Genomic DNA, 18,462 nt, shown 5'->3' with positions numbered 1-18,462 from the left:
AACTGGCGAGTGTATAGAGATATTGTTATCCACGTCAGCACCAACGATGTTAGGATGAAACAGTCAGAGGTCACAAAGTGTAACATAGCTTCAGCGTGTAAATCATCTAGAAAAATGTGCCGCTTTCGAGTAATTGTCTCTGGCCCCCTCCCAGTTATGGGGAGTGATGAGCTCTACAGCAGTCTCACAACTCAATTGCTGGCCCCTCCCAAAAGATAGAATTGTAGATAATTTGCCCTCTTTCTGGGACTCACCCACAAACAGGATAAGTCTGGCCTGCTGATAAGTGACGGACTCCATCCTATCTGGAGGGATGCTCTCATCTTATCTATGAACATAGACAGGGCTCTAACTTCTTGCTCCACAATGAGATTGGGTGCAGGCCAGGCAGCAAGCTGTTAGCCAACCTGCCAGCTTAGTGGAGTCTGAAACTAGCACTGTCAGTGTAGTCAGCTCAGCTATTCCCATTGAGACCGTGTCTGTGCCTCGTTCTAGGTTGAGCAAAACTAAACATGGGGGTTTTCGCCTTAGCAATCTCACTGGAATAAAGACCTCCTCCATTCCAGTCATTATTTAAAGAGATTTTGATATCTCACATCTCAAAATAGGGCTACTTAATGTTTGATCCCTCACTTCCAAGGCAGTTATAGGCAATTAACTAATCACTGATCATAATCTTGATGTGATAGGCCTGACTGAAACATAGCTTAAGCCTGATGAATTCACATGGAAAAGTCCACAGACCCACTCCAAAAGGCTTTTGGAGCCATCATTGACACATCATCACTTCAGCAGTGATAAATTCATGTACTTCTTTGATGAAAAGATCATGATCATTGGAAAGCAAATGACAGATTCCTCTTTAAATGTGAGTATTTTTCCAAAGCTCAGTTGTCCTGTGTCTGCACAACACTACCAGGACCTAGGATCAAGGGAGACACTCACGTTGTTTAATTCTATATCTCTTGACACACTGATGAATATAGTCATGGCCTCTAAACCTTCAAGTTACATACTAGACCCTATTCCAACTAAACTACTGAAAGAGCTGCTTCCTGTGCTTGGCCCTCCTATGTTGAACATAAGTGGCTTACTAGGGCTCTTTCATACTGTCCCTAGGTGGGGTGCATCACTTGAGTGGATTGAGTCACTGACATGATCTTCCAGTCTGGGTTGGCGCACCCCTCGGGTTCGTGCCGTGTGGTAGATCTTCGTGGGCTATACTTGGCCTTGTCTCAGGGAAATAAGTTGGTGTATGGAAGATATCCCTCTAGTGGTGTGGGGACCGTGCTTTGACAAAGTGTGTGTGGTTATATCCTGCCTGGTTGTCCCTGTCCAGGGGGTATAAATAAATACATTTGTTATCAAGCTTTAGTAAAAGTTTGAAAAAAATAGTGTTTGACCAGATTCAATGTTATTGCACAGTAAACAAATTAACAACATATTTTCAGCACGCTTACAGGGAAGGGCATTCAACAACAACCCTTACACAAATGACTGATGATTGGCTGAGATAAATTTATAATAAAAAATATTGTGGAAGCTGTTTTGTTAGAATTCAGTACGGCTTTTGACATTATCGATCATATTCTCCTGCTGGAAAAATATATATTTTATGGATTTACATCCTCTGCTATATTGTGGATGAAGAGTTAACTGTAAGGGATCATAGAGGGTGTTCTTTAATGGAAGCCTCTCTAGCATAATCCAAGTAGAGTCAGTCATTTCCCCGGGCAGCTGTGTAGGCCCCCAACTTTTTAAAATCTTTACTAATGACCTACTACTGGCTCCGAGTAAAGCCTGTGTGTCTATGTATGCTGTTAACTCAACACTATATATGTCAGATAACACAGCAACTGAAATCACTGCAACACTTAACACAAATGTCAGGATTTGGCCAGGGTTGTTCCGATTTTGGTCACTAGATGCTTTTTGACCTTTTGTTTTCCCTTGATCCCCATTATTATTTGCACCTGTGCCTCGTTTCCCCTGATTGTATTTAAACCCTTAGTTTTTCCTCAGTTATTTGCTCTGTGTTTGTATGTTAGCACCCAGCCCTAGTAATCTGTGAACTATTGTTGATCCCGGTGGACTCTCTTGTGGAATTCTGTTTTTTGTTCTTGTTTATTTATTTTTGAGTATCTTTTGAGGCTTTTTATGCTATACCTACCACCTTGTGGATTTACCTTTTTTTGTCTTGGAGGATTACCTTTGTTCTTGTGGAATTCCTTTTGAGGTTGTGGAGTTACATGTTTTCCTGAAGGACTTCACTTTTTACTTCATTAAATACACCGTCTCAAGTACTGCTGTGTCTGCCTCATCTTCTGGGTTCTGCCGACTATTCGTGGCTCAGTTGGTTAAGTGACTGTTTCTCACTCCGGAGACCCAGGTTCGTAACCAGGTCCTGACAACAAAGAGATGCAGTCTATTTCAGAATGGGTGGCAAGAAATAAGTTAGTCCTAAGCATTTTATATTTTGGACAACTCATTCACTAAACCCTAAACCTCAACTAAATCTTGTAATGAATCATCTGGAAATTGAGCAAGTTAAGGAAACTAACCTGTTTGGAGTAACCCTGGATTGTAAACTGTCATGGTCAAAACATATTGATCCAACAGTAGCTAAGTTGGGGAGAAGTCTGTCCATAATAAAGTGTTACTCTGCCTTCGTAGACCTTTCCTGCTGTCAATGACTACAATCGCTTTCAGTGGCCATATAGGTGTAATGTTATGAAGATTTTTCATAATTTCATAATAAATACAAAATAAAATGACGAAAATCCATTTTTTCTATGTCAAACAGCTTTGTTATATTTCAGTTTTCTGTGTGTAATAAGTGTAATATTGGGATGCACACTCAAAATTGAATACATTTCCACACTATATCTGACATGGTACAGGTCTCTTCTGTTGTGTTGTCGTTGCTGATAACCATGTGTGTGATGTGTATAATTTGTTTCAAAGTAGATTTGGTTAAGATTACCAGAATCACTCTGTGTGACCGTGATTTAGCTCACTGCAGTAAAAACAACGCCATCAACAAGACAGTTTTGTCTTACCTGGACTAATGTCCAGTCGTGTGGTCAGGTGCCACAATGTACACAGAGCTAACATGAATAATATACATGTCAATCTCTACTGGCTCAAAGTAACTACTCGTATGTGTGAGAGGTATTGACATGCTGAATGCACGAGCTGTCAGTTTAATAAACTACTAGCACACAGCTCTGACACCCATGCATACCCCTCAAGACATTCCACCAGAGGTCTCTTCACAGCACCCACGTCCAGAACAGACTATGGTCAGCAAACAGTACTACATAGAGCCATGACTACATGGAACTTTATTCCACATCAAGTTACTCATGCAAGCAGTAAAATCAGATTTGAAAGAAAACAGATACCGATATACCTTATGGATCAGCTGGTACTGTGAAGAGACACATACACAGGCGCAGACACACGCATACACACACATGATAACATACACACTATACACACAAGTACACATGGATTTTGTGTTGTAGATATGTGGCAGTATCCCCTGTTGGCCAAAATTATCAATAGAATGCAACTGTTCAAAAAAGGAAATTAAAGGCTGCCATCTCAAGAAAAAGTTATCACAATGTAACTCCAAGTCAATCACACTTCTGTGAAATCAAACTGTCCACTTAGGAAGCAACACTGATTGACAATAAATTTCACATGCTGTTGTGCAAATGGAATAGACAACAGGTGGAAATTATAGGCATTTAGCAAGACACCCCCAATAAAGGAGTGGTTCTGCAGGTGGGGACCACGGACCACTTCTCAGTTCCTATGCTTCTTGGATGATGTTTTGGTCACTTTTGAATGCTGGCGGTGCTGTCACTCTAGTGGTAGCATGAGACGGAGTCTCAGGATGGCACATCAATGCGAGATGTGGCAAGAAGGTTTGCTGTGTCTGTCAGCGTAGTGTCCAGAGCATGGAGGCGCTACCAGAAGACAGGCCAGTACATCAGGAGACGTGGAGGAGGCCGTAGGAGGGCAACAACCCAGAATCAGGACTGCTACCTCCACCTTTGTGCAAGGAGGAGCACTGCCAGAGCCCTGCAAAATGACCTCCAGCAGGCCACAAATGTGCATGTGTCTGCTCAAACGGTCAGAAACAGACTATGGTCAGCAAACAGTACTACATAGAGCCATGACTACATGGAACTTTATTCCACATCAAGTTACTCATGCAAGTAGTAAAATCAGATTTGAAAGAAAACAGATACCGATATACCTTATGGAACAGCTGGTACTGTGAAGAGACACATACACAGGCGCAGACACACGCATACACACACATGATAACATACACACTATACACACAAGTACACATGGTTCTCTCTCTTCCGGCGCCGACTGAGATGGCCGCCTCGCTTCGCGTTCCTAGGAAACTATGCAGTTTTTTGTTTTTTTACGTGTTATTTCTTACATTAGTACCCCAGGTCATCTTAGGTTTCATTACATACAGTCGAGAAGAACTACTGAATATAAGATCAGCGTCAACTCACCATCAGTACGACCAAGAATATGTTTTCCGCGACGCGGATCCTGTGTTCTGCCTTACAAACAGGACAACGGAATGGATCGCATGCAGCGACCCAAGGAAACGACTCCGAAAAAGAGGGAAACGCGGCGGTGTTCTGGTCAGACTCCGAAATAGGGCACATCGCGCAACACTTCCCAGTATTCTTCTTCTTGCCAATGTCCAGTCTCTCGACAACAAGGTTGATGAAATCCGAGCAAGGGTGGCATTCCAGAGGGACATCAGAGACTGCAACGTTCTCTGCTTTACGGAAACATGGCTTACTGGGAAAACGCTATCCAGGGCGGTGCAGCCAACGGGTTTCTCCACGCATCGCGCCGACAGAAACAAACATCTATCTGGTAAGAAGAGTGGCGGGGGCGTATGCCTCATGACTAACGGGACATGGTGTGATGAAGGAAACATACAGGAACTCAAATCCTTCTGTTCACCTGATTTAGAATTCCTCACAATCAAATGTAGACCGCATTATCTTCCAAGAGAATTCTCTTCGATTATAATCACAGCCGTATATATCCCCCCCCCAAGCAGACACATCGATGGCTCTGAACGAACTTTATTTAACTCTTTGCAAACTGGAAAACATTTATCCGGAGGCTGCATTCATTGTAGCTGGGGATTTTAACAAAGCCAATCTGAAAACAAGACTCCCTAAATTTTATCAGCATATCGATTGCGCAACCAGGGGTGGTAAAACCTTGGATCATTGTTACTCTAACTTCCGCGACGCATATAAGGCCCTGCCCCGACCCCCCTTTCGGAAAAGCTGACCACGACTCCATTTTGCTGATCCCTGCCTACAGACAGAAATTAAAACAAGAGGCTCCCACGCTGAGGTCTGTCCAATGCTGGTCAGACCAAGCTGACTCTACACTCCAAGACTGCTTCCATCACGTGGACTGGGACATGTTTCGTATTGCGTCAGATGGGAATATTGACGAATACGCTGATTCGGTGTGCGAGTTCATTAGAACGTGCGTCGAAGATGTCGTTCCCATAGCAACGATAAAAACATTCCCTAACCAGAAACCGTGGATTGATGGCAGCATTCGCGTGAAACTGAAAGCGCGAACCACTGCTTTTAATCAGGGCAAGGTGTCTGGAAACATGAATGAATACAAACAGTGCAGCTATTCCCTCCGTAAGGCTATCAAACAAGCTAAGCGTCAGTACAGAGACAAAGTGGAATCTCAATTCAATGGCTCAGACACAAGAGGCATGTGGCAGGGTCTACAGTCAATCACGGACTACAAGATGAAATCCAGCCCAGTCACGGACCGGGATGTCTTGCTCCCAGGCAGACTAAATAACTTTTTTGCCCGCTTTGAGGACAATACAGTGCCACTGACACGGCCTGCAACGGAAACATGCAGTCTCTCCTTCACTGCAGCCGAGGTGAGTAAGACATTTAAACGTGTTAACCCTCGCAAGGCTGCAGGCCCAGACGGCATCCCCAGCCGCGCCCTCAGAGCATGCGCGGACCAGCTGGCCGGTGTGTTTACGGACATATTCATTCAATCCCTATACCAGTCTGCTGTTCCCACATGCTTCAAGAGGGCCACCATTGTTCCTGTTCCCAAGAAAGCTAAGGTAACTGAGCTAAACGACTACCGCCCCGTAGCACTCACTTCCGTCATCATGAAGTGCTTTGAGAGACTAGTCAAGGACCATATCACCTCCACCCTACCTGACACCCTAGACCCACTCCAATTTGCTTACCGCCCAAATAGGTCCACAGACGATGCAATCTCAACCACACTGCACACTGCCCTAACCCACCTGGACAAGAGGAATACCTATGTGAGAATGCTGTTCATCGACTACAGCTCGGCATTCAACACCATAGTACCCTCCAAGCTCGTCATCAAGCTCGAGACCCTGGGTCTCGACCCCGCCCTGTGCAACTGGGTACTGGACTTCCTGACGGGCCGCCCCCAGGTGGTGAGGGTAGGCAACAACATCTCCTCCCCGCTGATCCTCAACACGGGGGCCCCACAAGGGTGCGTTCTGAGCCCTCTCCTGTACTCCCTGTTCACCCACGACTGCGTGGCCACGCACGCCTCCAACTCAATCATCAAGTTTGCGGACGACACAACAGTGGTAGGCTTGATTACCAACAACGACAAGACGGCCTACAGGGAGGAGGTGAGGGCCCTCGGAGTGTGGTGTCAGGAAAATAACCTCACACTCAACGTCAACAAAACTAAGGAGATGATTGTGGACTTCAGGAAACAGCAGAGGGAACACCCCCTATCCACATCGATGGAACAGTAGTGGAGAGGGTAGCTAGTTTTAAGTTCCTCGGCATACACATCACAGACAAACTGAATTGGTCCACTCACACTGACAGCGTCGTGAAGAAGGCGCAGCAGCGCCTATTCAACCTCAGGAGGCTGAAGAAATTCGGCTTGTCACCAAAAGCACTCACAAACTTCTACAGATGCACAATCGAGAGCATCCTGGCGGGCTGTATCACCGCCTGGTACGGCAACTGCTCCGCCCTCAACCGTAAGGCTCTCCAGAGGGTAGTGAGGACTGCACAACGCATCACCGGGGGCAAACTACCTGCCCTCCAGGACACCTACACCACCCGTTGTTACAGGAAGGCCATAAAGATCATCAAGGACATCAACCACCCGAACCACTGCCTGTTCACACCGCTATCATCCAGAAGGCGAGGTCAGTACAGGTGCATCAAAGCTGGGACCGAGAGACTGAAAAACAGCTTCTATCTCAAGGCCATCAGACTGTTAAACAGCCACCACTAACATTGAGTGGCTGCTGCCAACACACTGTCATTGACACTGACCCAACTCCAGCCATTTTAATAATGGGAATTGATGGGAAATGATGTAAATATATCACTAGCCACGTTACTTACCCTACATTATTCATCTCATATGCATATGTATATACTGTACTCTACATCATCGACTGCATCCTTATGTAACACATGTATCACTAGCCACTTTAACTATGCCACTTTGTTTACTTTGTCTACACACTCATCTCATATGTATATACTGTACTCGATACCATCTACTGTATGCTGCTCTGTACCATCACTCATTCATATATCCTTATGTACATGTTCCTTATCCCCTTACACTGTGTATAAGACAGTAGTTTTGGAATTGTTAGTTAGATTACTTGTTGGTTATCACTGCATTGTCGGAACTAGAAGCACAAGCATTTCGCTACACTCGCATTAACATCTGCTAACCATGTGTATGTGACAAATAAAATTTGATTTGATTTGATTTGATTTGATTTGGTTTTGTGTTGTAGATATGTGGCAGTATCCCCTGTTGGCCAAAATTATCAATAGAATGCAACTGTTCAAAAAAGGAAATTAAAGGCAGCCATCTCAAGAAAAAGTTATCAGTATAACCTCCCAAAATGTATTTAAAAAAATTCTAAGTGTAGAAAAGACATTAGATCCTTCATCTAGGCTGATACAGTGGGAGGTTTGCAGGATTTCCAATTAAGCAAGATCTGCCGACGGGCTATGAGGGTAACAATTGCTACAACGTCTGCTTTACTTTTAGTGAGACTAGGCAACAAAGATGGACCTCCTAAAGCTATCAAAGGACAAGGCTGCAGGTCAGATCTAGAATTTTAGAGAGATTATTTAAAAAAGATGACCAGTACTCAGAAAGCTTAGAACATGGAAAAAACATATGAGTGTGGTTTGAACATCTACCATGTGTCATTTGTGTCTGGGAGGAATTGACGTTTTTCTTTGGTGTAGTGAATTCTGTACAATACCTTAAACGGAATTAAACTTATCCGAGCACGTGAGGATGTGGAGTTACCCCTAATAAGGGCCTCCTCCCACCAGTCATCTGTAAGGTCATCCACGGCAGGGACAAATCATTTTGCAACGTCTTGGGAGGTAGTTGAGGAAATGTGGGAAAATGAGAGTGAACAAAGTTACGGGCCTGAAAATAGCAGGAAATATTAGAATGAGCCAGATTACATTTAGCTATGAGATCATTAAAACTGGCAAACTCCCCATCTAATAAAACAATATTTGAAACATACCTAACCTCTCTCTCGCCACAAAACAAAAACCTGGTCGAGTTTGGAGGGTAAAAGTAGGTGGTTGTTAGAAAATAGGGCTTAGACGAGAAGGGGCAGAAAGTCTAAAATGTTGACGAAATTGTCTCCAAATCTTCAAAGTAGAGAGCACAATGGGGTTTACAGTATACTTTGAAGGACACAAGGAGAGTGGGGCACAAGTAAGAGCAGAAATAGAGGATGATTGGCAGGATATGTGCTTCTAATGAGCACCAGAGCATTACACCAGACCATAATACAGCAGTACATTTGGAAGTGCCAATCCTCCATCTTATCTCTTCGTAAAGTATTGCTCTACGTATCCTAGGTGATTGCCCAGATAAAATGACTGATGAGCCTATCCAACTTGGGAAGAAAAAAAAGATTGCGGCAGAAAGATCGGAAGACAATGAAAAAGGTATATATATCCAAATTTAAGTTATCTAAAAAGTGGTCCATAGTCGTATTATCTGATGGGGGTTCGGATTTGTAGAGGTTAGAATAAAATGACACAAAAGTTTGATTAATATTAGACTAATTACTTGTAAGATTACGGGAAGAGTCAAATACCTGAGAGATAAGGTGGTTTGGCCTTGTCACCATATTCGTAGTACATCCCCTTTGTTCATTGCAACAGAAACTCTGCTTAATCAGTGGAAAGCAGATTAAATTGAGTTACATTTCAGCTTCTCTTTATATAATTCAGGAGATGGTGAAGTTGAATATTGGCGGTCTACTCTTACCTGGATTGAGTCCACCAGTTCTTGACGTTTCAGTTTAGTTTGACATAATGAGCAATGTAAGAAATGATTTGAAAGTCTCCCAAATAAGAGAGGGGAAGGTATTGTCATTTTTATTTATCTATGTTGGTTGAAATAAAGTCACAGAATTCTTTGTGACAATAGGAGGTGTTAAATCTCCAATTCTACTATTTTTGCATTCGGAGTAAATGCTAATGTGTGGGAATGGTCCGAAATGACCATAACACAATATTCTGTAGTTTTAACTGATGGGAGAAGGGGTCTATCTAAAAAGAAAAAGTAGTAGTCTATGTGTGAGTAGGCTTGATGAACAAGAAAAAAGTAGGAAAATTCCTTTGTGACCAGGTGGAAGAAGCACCATGGATCGACACAACCCATTTGGGACATGAATGTAGAAATAGCTTTTGACATCCCGGTAAGAGTAAGTGTTCTGGGATTAGACTGGTCGAGTCTTGGTTTAATAACACAGTTAAAGTCCCGCTGAAGATGAGGCAGTGGGTGTCAAGATTAGGGAGAGAGGCTAAAAAAGATGTCATAAATCTAGTGTCATCCCTAATCTTAGGGGTGTAAACATTCGCAAGTGCTACTACAGGGGTCTGGAAAAAAGTGCCACTAAATATTGCATAAACGTCCCCCAGGATCTAAAATGATCTGGTGAAAACTATTGTCACGTTCTGACCTTTATTTCCTTTGTTTTGCCATTATTTAGTATGGTCAGGGCGTGAGTTGGGGTGGGTAGTCTATGTTTGTTTTTCTATGATTTGGGTATTTCTATGTTTTGGCCTCGTATGGTTCTCAATCAGAGGCAGGTGTCATTAGTTGTCTCTGATTGAGAATCATACTTAGGTAGCCTGGGTTTCACTGTGCGTTTGTTCCTGTCTCTGTGTTTGCACCAGATAGGGCTGTTTTAGGTTTTCACGTTTTGTTAGTCTGTTCATGTGTAGAGTCTTTATTAAAGAACCATGAATAGAAACCACGCTGCAGTTTGGTCCGCCTCTCCTTCAAGTCAAGAAAACCGTTACAACTATACTTGTTTGTGAATCACCACTGTTGTTTCCCTGGCTTTGCCATTAAAATTAGAATGAAAATCTGTCCAACCTATGCTCTTTGCGATCTAGTATGGTTGTTAACACGTACTGTAGGTGCGCTTCTTGAAGAAATGCGAAATCAGTATTTAGGCTCTACAGATGTGAAAGTACTCTGGCGCCCTTAATTTGTCAGAACCGCGAATGTTCCATGTCGCCAGTCTGACTGGAAACCCCAAAATACCATCCTGTCTTGTTGAACTAGACATGAATACTTATAAGAGAAGTCAAATAAAGAGGAAAAGAGAGATTGAGCGCAACGAGTGCGCTGAGAGTCGGGAAGCAAGTTCAGGGAGCGAGTGTTTTAATAAATGAAATCAACTAAATACAAAACAAGAAACACACATGACACTGAAACATAATAACGCCTAGGGGAAGGAACCGAAGGGAATGACATATATCAAATAAAAATGTATTTGTCACATGCAACAACTTTACAGTGAAATGCTTACTTACAAGCCCTTAACCAACGATGCAGTTTTAAGAAAATAACGACAAAACAATGTTGCAGAAAAAAACAAGAGAAGAAAAGCAAATAATGAAAGAGCAGCAGTGAATAACAATAGCAGGGAATTATACAGGGAAGGTAATCAGAGAGGTGATGGAGTCCAGGTGAGTCTGATGATGCACAGGTGCGCGTAACGATGGTGACAGGTATGCGCCATAACGAGCCGCCTGGTGACCTAGAGGCCGGAGAGGGAGCACACATGACATTGAGAGAGGAACAGCATGAAAAAAAAAAACATCAAATCCCTTCGAGAAACAGACACAGAGCACACAAATCTTTTGACAATGCCGACATAACCCCAACCCCTAACCACCCCCAACATACTCCAAAATTAAATAAAAGTGATAATACAATACCATTCAAAGAAAACAAAAGGAAACGAGACGAGCAGCAGGAATTCTCTCTTACTCAGCATCAGTTTATTACCCTAAACATGTGCAGGCTAATAAACTGATCTAGGAAAGAAGTTACATACACCCTTGAAATTAAAAAATAAAATATGGCAGTAGGCAAGTCTACATTTTGGGTTTCGGTCACACTTTAAACAAAGAGCATAAACCTTCAGCTTCAGTCATTTAAAAATGTTAACAGCGATCTGTCATTTAAATGGCTGTAATATGAATGTAGTCTACTAGGTGTCGCCACAGGCCTAAGTAATGAAAAACATTTGAAATTAACCAGCAGGCAATGGAAGGGGTTAGCCCCTGTCTTGGTAAATTGTTACAGACGTCCTTAGGGGGCTCTATCAGTGACCAACATCACCAATTAAGGCCAGTGTAAACCACGGTAGTTCAGAATGTCCATACAAAAAGAAGAATAAAAAAATAGTATACATCAAGCAGACCCCCAATGACAAATATATATATATATATATATATATATATATATATATATATATATATATATATATATATATATATATATATATATATATATATATACACACACACTGCTCATGAAAATAAAGGGAACACATAAAAAAAAACAATATAACTCCAAGTCAATCACACTTCTGTGAAATCAAACTGTCCACTTAGGAAGCAACACTGATTGACAATAAATTTCACATGCTGTTGTGCAAATGGAATAGACAACAGGTGGAAATTATAGGCATTTAGCAAGACACCCCCAATAAAGGAGTGGTTCTGCAGGTGGGGACCACGGACCACTTCTCAGTTCCTATGCTTCCTGGATGATGTTTTGGTCACTTTTGAATGCTGGCGGTGCTTTCACTGTAGTGGTAGCATGAGACGGAGTCTCATGATGGCACATCAATGCGAGATGTGGCAAGAAGGTTTGCTGTGTCTGTCAGCGTAGTGTCCAGAGCATGGAGGCGCTACCAGAAGACAGGCCAGTACATCAGGAGACGTGGAGGAGGCCGTAGGAGGGCAAGAACCCAGAATCAGGACCGCTACCTCCGCCTTTGTGCAAGGAGGAGCACTGCCAGAGCCCTGCAAAATGACCTCCAGCAGGCCAAAAATGTGCATGTGTCTGCTCAAACGGTCAGAAACAGACTCCATGAGGGTGGTATGAGGGTCCGACGTCCACAGGTGGGGGTTGTGCTTACAGCCCAACACTGTGCAGGACGTTTGGCATTTGCCAGAGAACACCAAGATTGGCAAATTCGCCACTGGCGCCCTGTGCTCTTCACAGATGAAAGCAGGTTCACACTGAGCACATGTGACAGACGTGACAGTCTGGAGACGCCATGGAGAACGTTCTGCTGCCTGCAACATCCTCCAGCATGACCGGTTTGGCGGTGGGTTAGTCATGGTGTGGGGTGGCATTTCTTTGGGGGGCCGCACAGGCCTCCATGTGCTCACCAGAGGTAGCCTGACTGACATTAGGTACCGAGATGAGATCCTCAGACCCCTTGTGAGACCATATGCTGGTGCGGTTGGCCCTGGGTTCCTCCTAGCAAGACAATGCTAGACCTCATGTGGCTGGAGTGTCAGCAGTTCCTGCAAGAGGAAGGCATTGATGCTATGACTGGCCCGCCCGTTCCCCAGACCTGAATCCAATTGAGCACATCTGGGACATCATGTCTCGCTCCATCCACCAACGCCACGTTGCACCACAGACTGTCCAGGAGATGCTTTAGTCCAGGTCTGGGAGGAGATCCCTCAGGAGACCATCCGCCACCTCATCAGGAGCATGCCCAGACGTTGTAGGGAGGTCATACAGACACGTGGAGGCCACACACACTACTGAGCCTCATTTTGACTTGTTTTAAGGACATTACATCAAAGTTGGATCAGCCTGTAGTGTGGTTTTCCACTTTGATTTTGAGTGTGACTCCAAATCCAGACCTCCATGGGTTGATAAATTTGAATTCCATTGATAATTTGTGTGATTTTGTTCGTAAGTTTACATACACCTTAGCCAAATACATTTAAACTCAGTTTTTCACAATTCCTGACATTTAATCCTACTAAAAATTCCCCATCTTAGGTCAGTTAGGATCACCACTTTATATTTAGAATCTGAAATTACAGGAATAATAGTAGAAAGAATGATTTATTTCAGCGTTTATTTCTTTCATCACATTTCCAGTGGGTCAGAAGTTTACATACAATCAATTAGGATTCGGAAGCATTGACTTTAAATTGTTTAACTTGGGTCAAACGTTTCGGGTAGCCTTCCACAAGCTTCCCACAGTAAGTTGGGTGAATTTTGGACCAATCCTCCTGACAGAGCTGGTATAACTGAGTCAGGTTTCTAGGCCTCCTTGCTCACACATGCTTTTTCAGTTCTTCCCACAAATTTTCTATAGTATTGAGGTCAGGGCTTTGTGATGCCACTCCAATACTTTGACTTTGTTGTTCTTAAGCCATTATACCACATCTTTGGAAGAATGATTGGGGTGATTGTCCATTTGGAAGACACATTTGCGACCAAGTTTTAACTTCCTGACTGATGTCTTGAGATGTTGCTTCAATATATGCACATCATTTTTCAACCTCATGATGCCATCTATTTTGTAAAGTGCACCAACCCCTCCTGCAGCAAAGCACCCTCACAACATGATGCTGCCACCCCCGTTCTTCACAGTTGTGATGGTGTTCTTCAGCTTGCAAGCCTCCCCCTTTTTCCTCCAAACATAACGATGGTCATTATGGCCAAACAGTTATATTTTTGTTTCATCAGAACAGATGAAAGTATGATCTTTGTCCCCATCTGCAGTTGTAAACCATAGTCTGTTTTTTATGGTGTGTTTGTGGCAGTGGCTTTTTCCTTGCTGAGCGGCCTTTCAGGTTATGTCGATATAGGACTCGTTTTACTGTGGATATAGATACATTTGTACCTGTTTCCTCCAGTATCTTCACAAGGTCCTTTGCTGTTGTTCTGGGATTGATTTGCAGTTTTTGCACCTAAGAACACATCTCCTTCCTGAGCGGTAATATGGCTGCGTGGTCGCATGGTGTTTATACTTGCATACTATTGTTTGTACAGATGAATGTGGTACCTTCAGGCATTTGGAAATTGCTCCCAAGGATGAACCAGACGTGTGGAGGCCTACAAAATTTGTTATGAGGTCTTGGCTGATTTCTTTTGATTTTTCCATGATGTCAAGCAAAGAGGCACTGAGTTTGAAGGTAGGCCTTGAAATACATCCACAGGTACACGACAATTGACTCAGATGATGTCAATTAGCCTAGCAGAAGCTTCTAAAGCCATGACATAATTTTCTGGAATTTTCCAAGCTGTTTAAAGGCACAGTCAACTTAGTGTATGTAAACTTCTGACCAACTGGAATTGTGATACAGTGAATATAAGTGAAATAATCTGTCAGTAAACAGTTGTTGGAAAAATGACTTGTGTTAACAAGAAATTTATGGAGTGGTTGAAAAACGAGTTTTAATGACTCCAACCTAAAGTGTATGTAAACTTCCGACTTCAACTGTATATATATATATATATATATATATATATATATATATATATATATATATATTTAAGAAAAGAAACTAATCAAGATGAAATGAAAGTTTAAAGAGCAGTGAGACAGCAAAGTGTGTCATTGTCAACAACACAAACTAGTTATGTGCTGCCTCAAACATACCTACTGTATCCAGCAACATTTAACATAGGATTAATTCACTAGAAATGCATGTAGCCCAGTGTCCACACGGTCGCTAGGACTAACGTTACTCACATAATACAGGCAGGTCAAAAATCATCCCATTCCAGGCATTCAATATACTGTTGTGTGGTAGTGTGAGACGCCACAGAAGTACAGATGGTTCTCACGGTTGCCTGAATGGAAGCCAGAGCAGCCGCCAGTGAGTTATTCAGCAATTCGGTGAGTTCTTCTGCCAAACATTCACATGATTTGTTATCGCCCGGATTGGCTATTGAAGCCTTTAATGAAGGTGGCATGGGAGCCATTTTAGCTGAAGTTGTAATTTTTTTCCCGTCGATATTCCAAAGCGTGTGACTGGTAATATAAATTCATTGTGTAAATGTTTATTTCATTTTTTACTTTAGTTTATGTATTAAATATTTTCTTAACTCTATTTCTTGAACTGCATTGTTGGTTACGGGCTTGTAAGGAATGTCACGTCCTGACCTTAGTTCCTTTTGTATGTATCTGTTTTAGGTTGGTTGGGGTAGGCATTCTATGTTTTGTGTTCTATGTTTTCTGTTGTGTGTCTGCACCAGCCAGAACTGTTTCGGTCGTTCTCTTTGTTATTTTGTTATTTCAGTGTTCATTTAATAAATATGGACACATATTATGCAAGTTATGCACTTGTGTTTGTTTGTACTGAGCACCTCTTTGTGGATACTTGAGGTGGCACTAAGATGGAATTGTACAGAGATCGTGCAGAACCGAAGATGTCATACTCAAAATGAGGTATGGGTTGAAAATTAGAGATTCAAGATTACATTACTCAAATGTGGAGAGTCAGAGATAATTAATGTGATTGGTGTTATCTAATTTTAGAATCTTCTCCTGGATCTACAGAATATTGTTACATAGCAGAATAATTCAAGTGCTGCCTTGAACACCCTCATAGCAACATGATTTACTTACTCCCCTCCAAAATATGTACTTAGGGTTAAGATGAGTCTTATTTTAATTGAATTTAATATTTACTTTTTTGTGCCTTAATGTGTGGCCTTCAGAAAAAAAGGCCACACATTAAGGTCCTTCTGTAGCTCAGTTGGTAGAGCATAGCGCTTGTAACGCCAGGGTAGTGGGTTTGATTCCTGGGACCACCCATAGGTAGAATGTATGCACACATGACTGTAAGTCGCTTTGGATAAAAGCGTCCGTTAAATGGCATATATTATTATTATATTATATTATAAATCAGCCTAGGTAGTGATTAGACATTACGGGCCTGTTTCTCAGACACAGACCAAGCATCCAGTTCTTGAAGCGATTTCAATGGACATTCTCTTTTGAATTCTTAAAACAAATCTATGACACTCTCCTATATAGCACGCGTTTGTGTTGAATTTTTGTTCGAGGAAAACAAACCAGAACAGGAAATAAACCTTGACACGATGTGGATCCAACTCAGATTGAAACTAAAATGTAATATCTGCCTCCATCTAGCACCCTTTAAAGAAAAAGTTAAAACACTCCAAAATCTTCTGCGGTCCACATGAACTATGCCTGGGCGGATAGATGGGGTAGCACTTAGCTAGCTCAGCGGGGTTGCTTTTGGAAATCCTGCCGTCGTGTGAACTTTACTGAATAGTCTTTTATATGGACTCCAAATGGGTGTTTTATGTGTACTTTGGTTAGACCCTGTAATTGTGCAATCCCAGCTAAACTCCTCCAAGAAGATCCCATTCCCAAGTCTGCAAGGCATTGAATGAATGGCATACAGCTTGTCTGAATGTTTCATACGGTCATTGGTTTGTTCCAGTACAGTGCCATCTGCTGGTTGTAAATTAGCAGGGAACTTCAAGGAGCATAACAGGGCTATTTTACTCACCACAAACGGGATGGATAATATGGCCTCTTTCTCTATACAATTTACACAGTAATCTCTGTAACTCTGCCATACGTCACAGAATTACTCTACTCCAAGTAAAATGTTCAGAATAAGGGGGACATTTTCAATAAACATGAGAATATGGTGTGTGATTGAACAAGGTAAACGACCGTGATCATTTCTCGTCGAGTTGAGCTTCAACCAAAAGACATCAGGTGCTGTCACGGGGTTGTGCTGTGTGAAAGTGGCAATATAATGTATCGGTTTAGAGAGGATCAAATACATTTTGCCTGACCTTTCTGCTTCACTACCCCGAAGGATACAAGATAAATTGCCAGAATGCATGTCCAACGGAGTGAGGCAACGTTTTCTGTGACCATGGCACACTGTTGTGACTCTGTAGATGAAATAGCCCGTAACATGAACAACATAGAAATTGTCATTTTACAATGTTTACAACGTGTGTATAATGCAAATCATTGATGATGATTATGTGGTTGAATTCATTTCAAGCACAGTTAACTAAGGCATTTTCAAATGACCCATACACTGAAGCTCGCCGAACTTCTCAAATGACACGACTCATTACTCTGTTTTAATTGGTTTGACTAGTTTTGCTGCCCTCTCCTGGCTATATGAGTTCATCAACAGACTGAGCATGCTCCTCAAGGACGGGGATTGTGTGTGTAGCTACTCCTAGTAATAAAAGTGACCCTATACATTTTTAAAGCATACAACCCTACTAAGAATGGAACTTTTGGCCCAACTTTTCTTCACAGCTCCAGCAAAAGGAAGGTTGGCGAAGTCATGGAGAAGGACGAGTGAGGAAAGAGAAGAAGAAAGCGGGAACCAACTCGAATGATGTCAAGGAAACCGGCCAGACCAGTGTTTTCTGGAGCCCTTTGCTCCACTAGGAATAAGTCAAGTAGGCAAAGTGAAGTCCAGAAATGGGTCACAGACCTACTTGGTTCAGCAATGACCTTGTTAATGGGAAATGTCATAATAGGCCTCGGCCTCAATGGTAGGCCTGCCTGCACCCATGTTAAGAGAACGCGTCTTCGTTAGGCCATTTCAGGAGAACCACATCGTATTCTCCCTCGGAGAACACCAAAGCATTTGATCTGCGATTATGTGTTGTGTGTTGTGAGTTACATCCGTCTTCCATCCTTCCAATCCCCTGTGTTTCTCGCCTTACCTTTCTATTAATGACAGTGTGATCGTGACGCCTTCCATCCTGGAGTACCGTGTCGCACACAGTGGTTCTCCCACTGCGCCCGGTAATGAGCAGGGATGTTGGAATGGAAGCGTGGGCAGATTACTTTTCGCCAGAGTTTATTAGAGTGAGAACGGGTTTGAACGTGCCTTCCTTATTAAAGATTATAATTGGCAGAGGAAGGGAGGTTGGAGGTGGCCAGTTGGCTGTTAAATGTTTTTTGGTTGTATGGACATAAAACTGAATGCAAGGTACATTTACACCGAGTGTACAAAACATTAAGAACAACTGGTCTTTCCACGACATAGACTG

This window comes from Oncorhynchus gorbuscha, linkage group LG23, assembly GCF_021184085.1.
Source record: "Oncorhynchus gorbuscha isolate QuinsamMale2020 ecotype Even-year linkage group LG23, OgorEven_v1.0, whole genome shotgun sequence".
Lineage (NCBI taxonomy): Eukaryota > Metazoa > Chordata > Actinopteri > Salmoniformes > Salmonidae > Oncorhynchus > Oncorhynchus gorbuscha.
The sequence above is the reverse complement of the archived record's forward strand: the minus strand, read 5'-3'. Positions refer to the sequence as shown.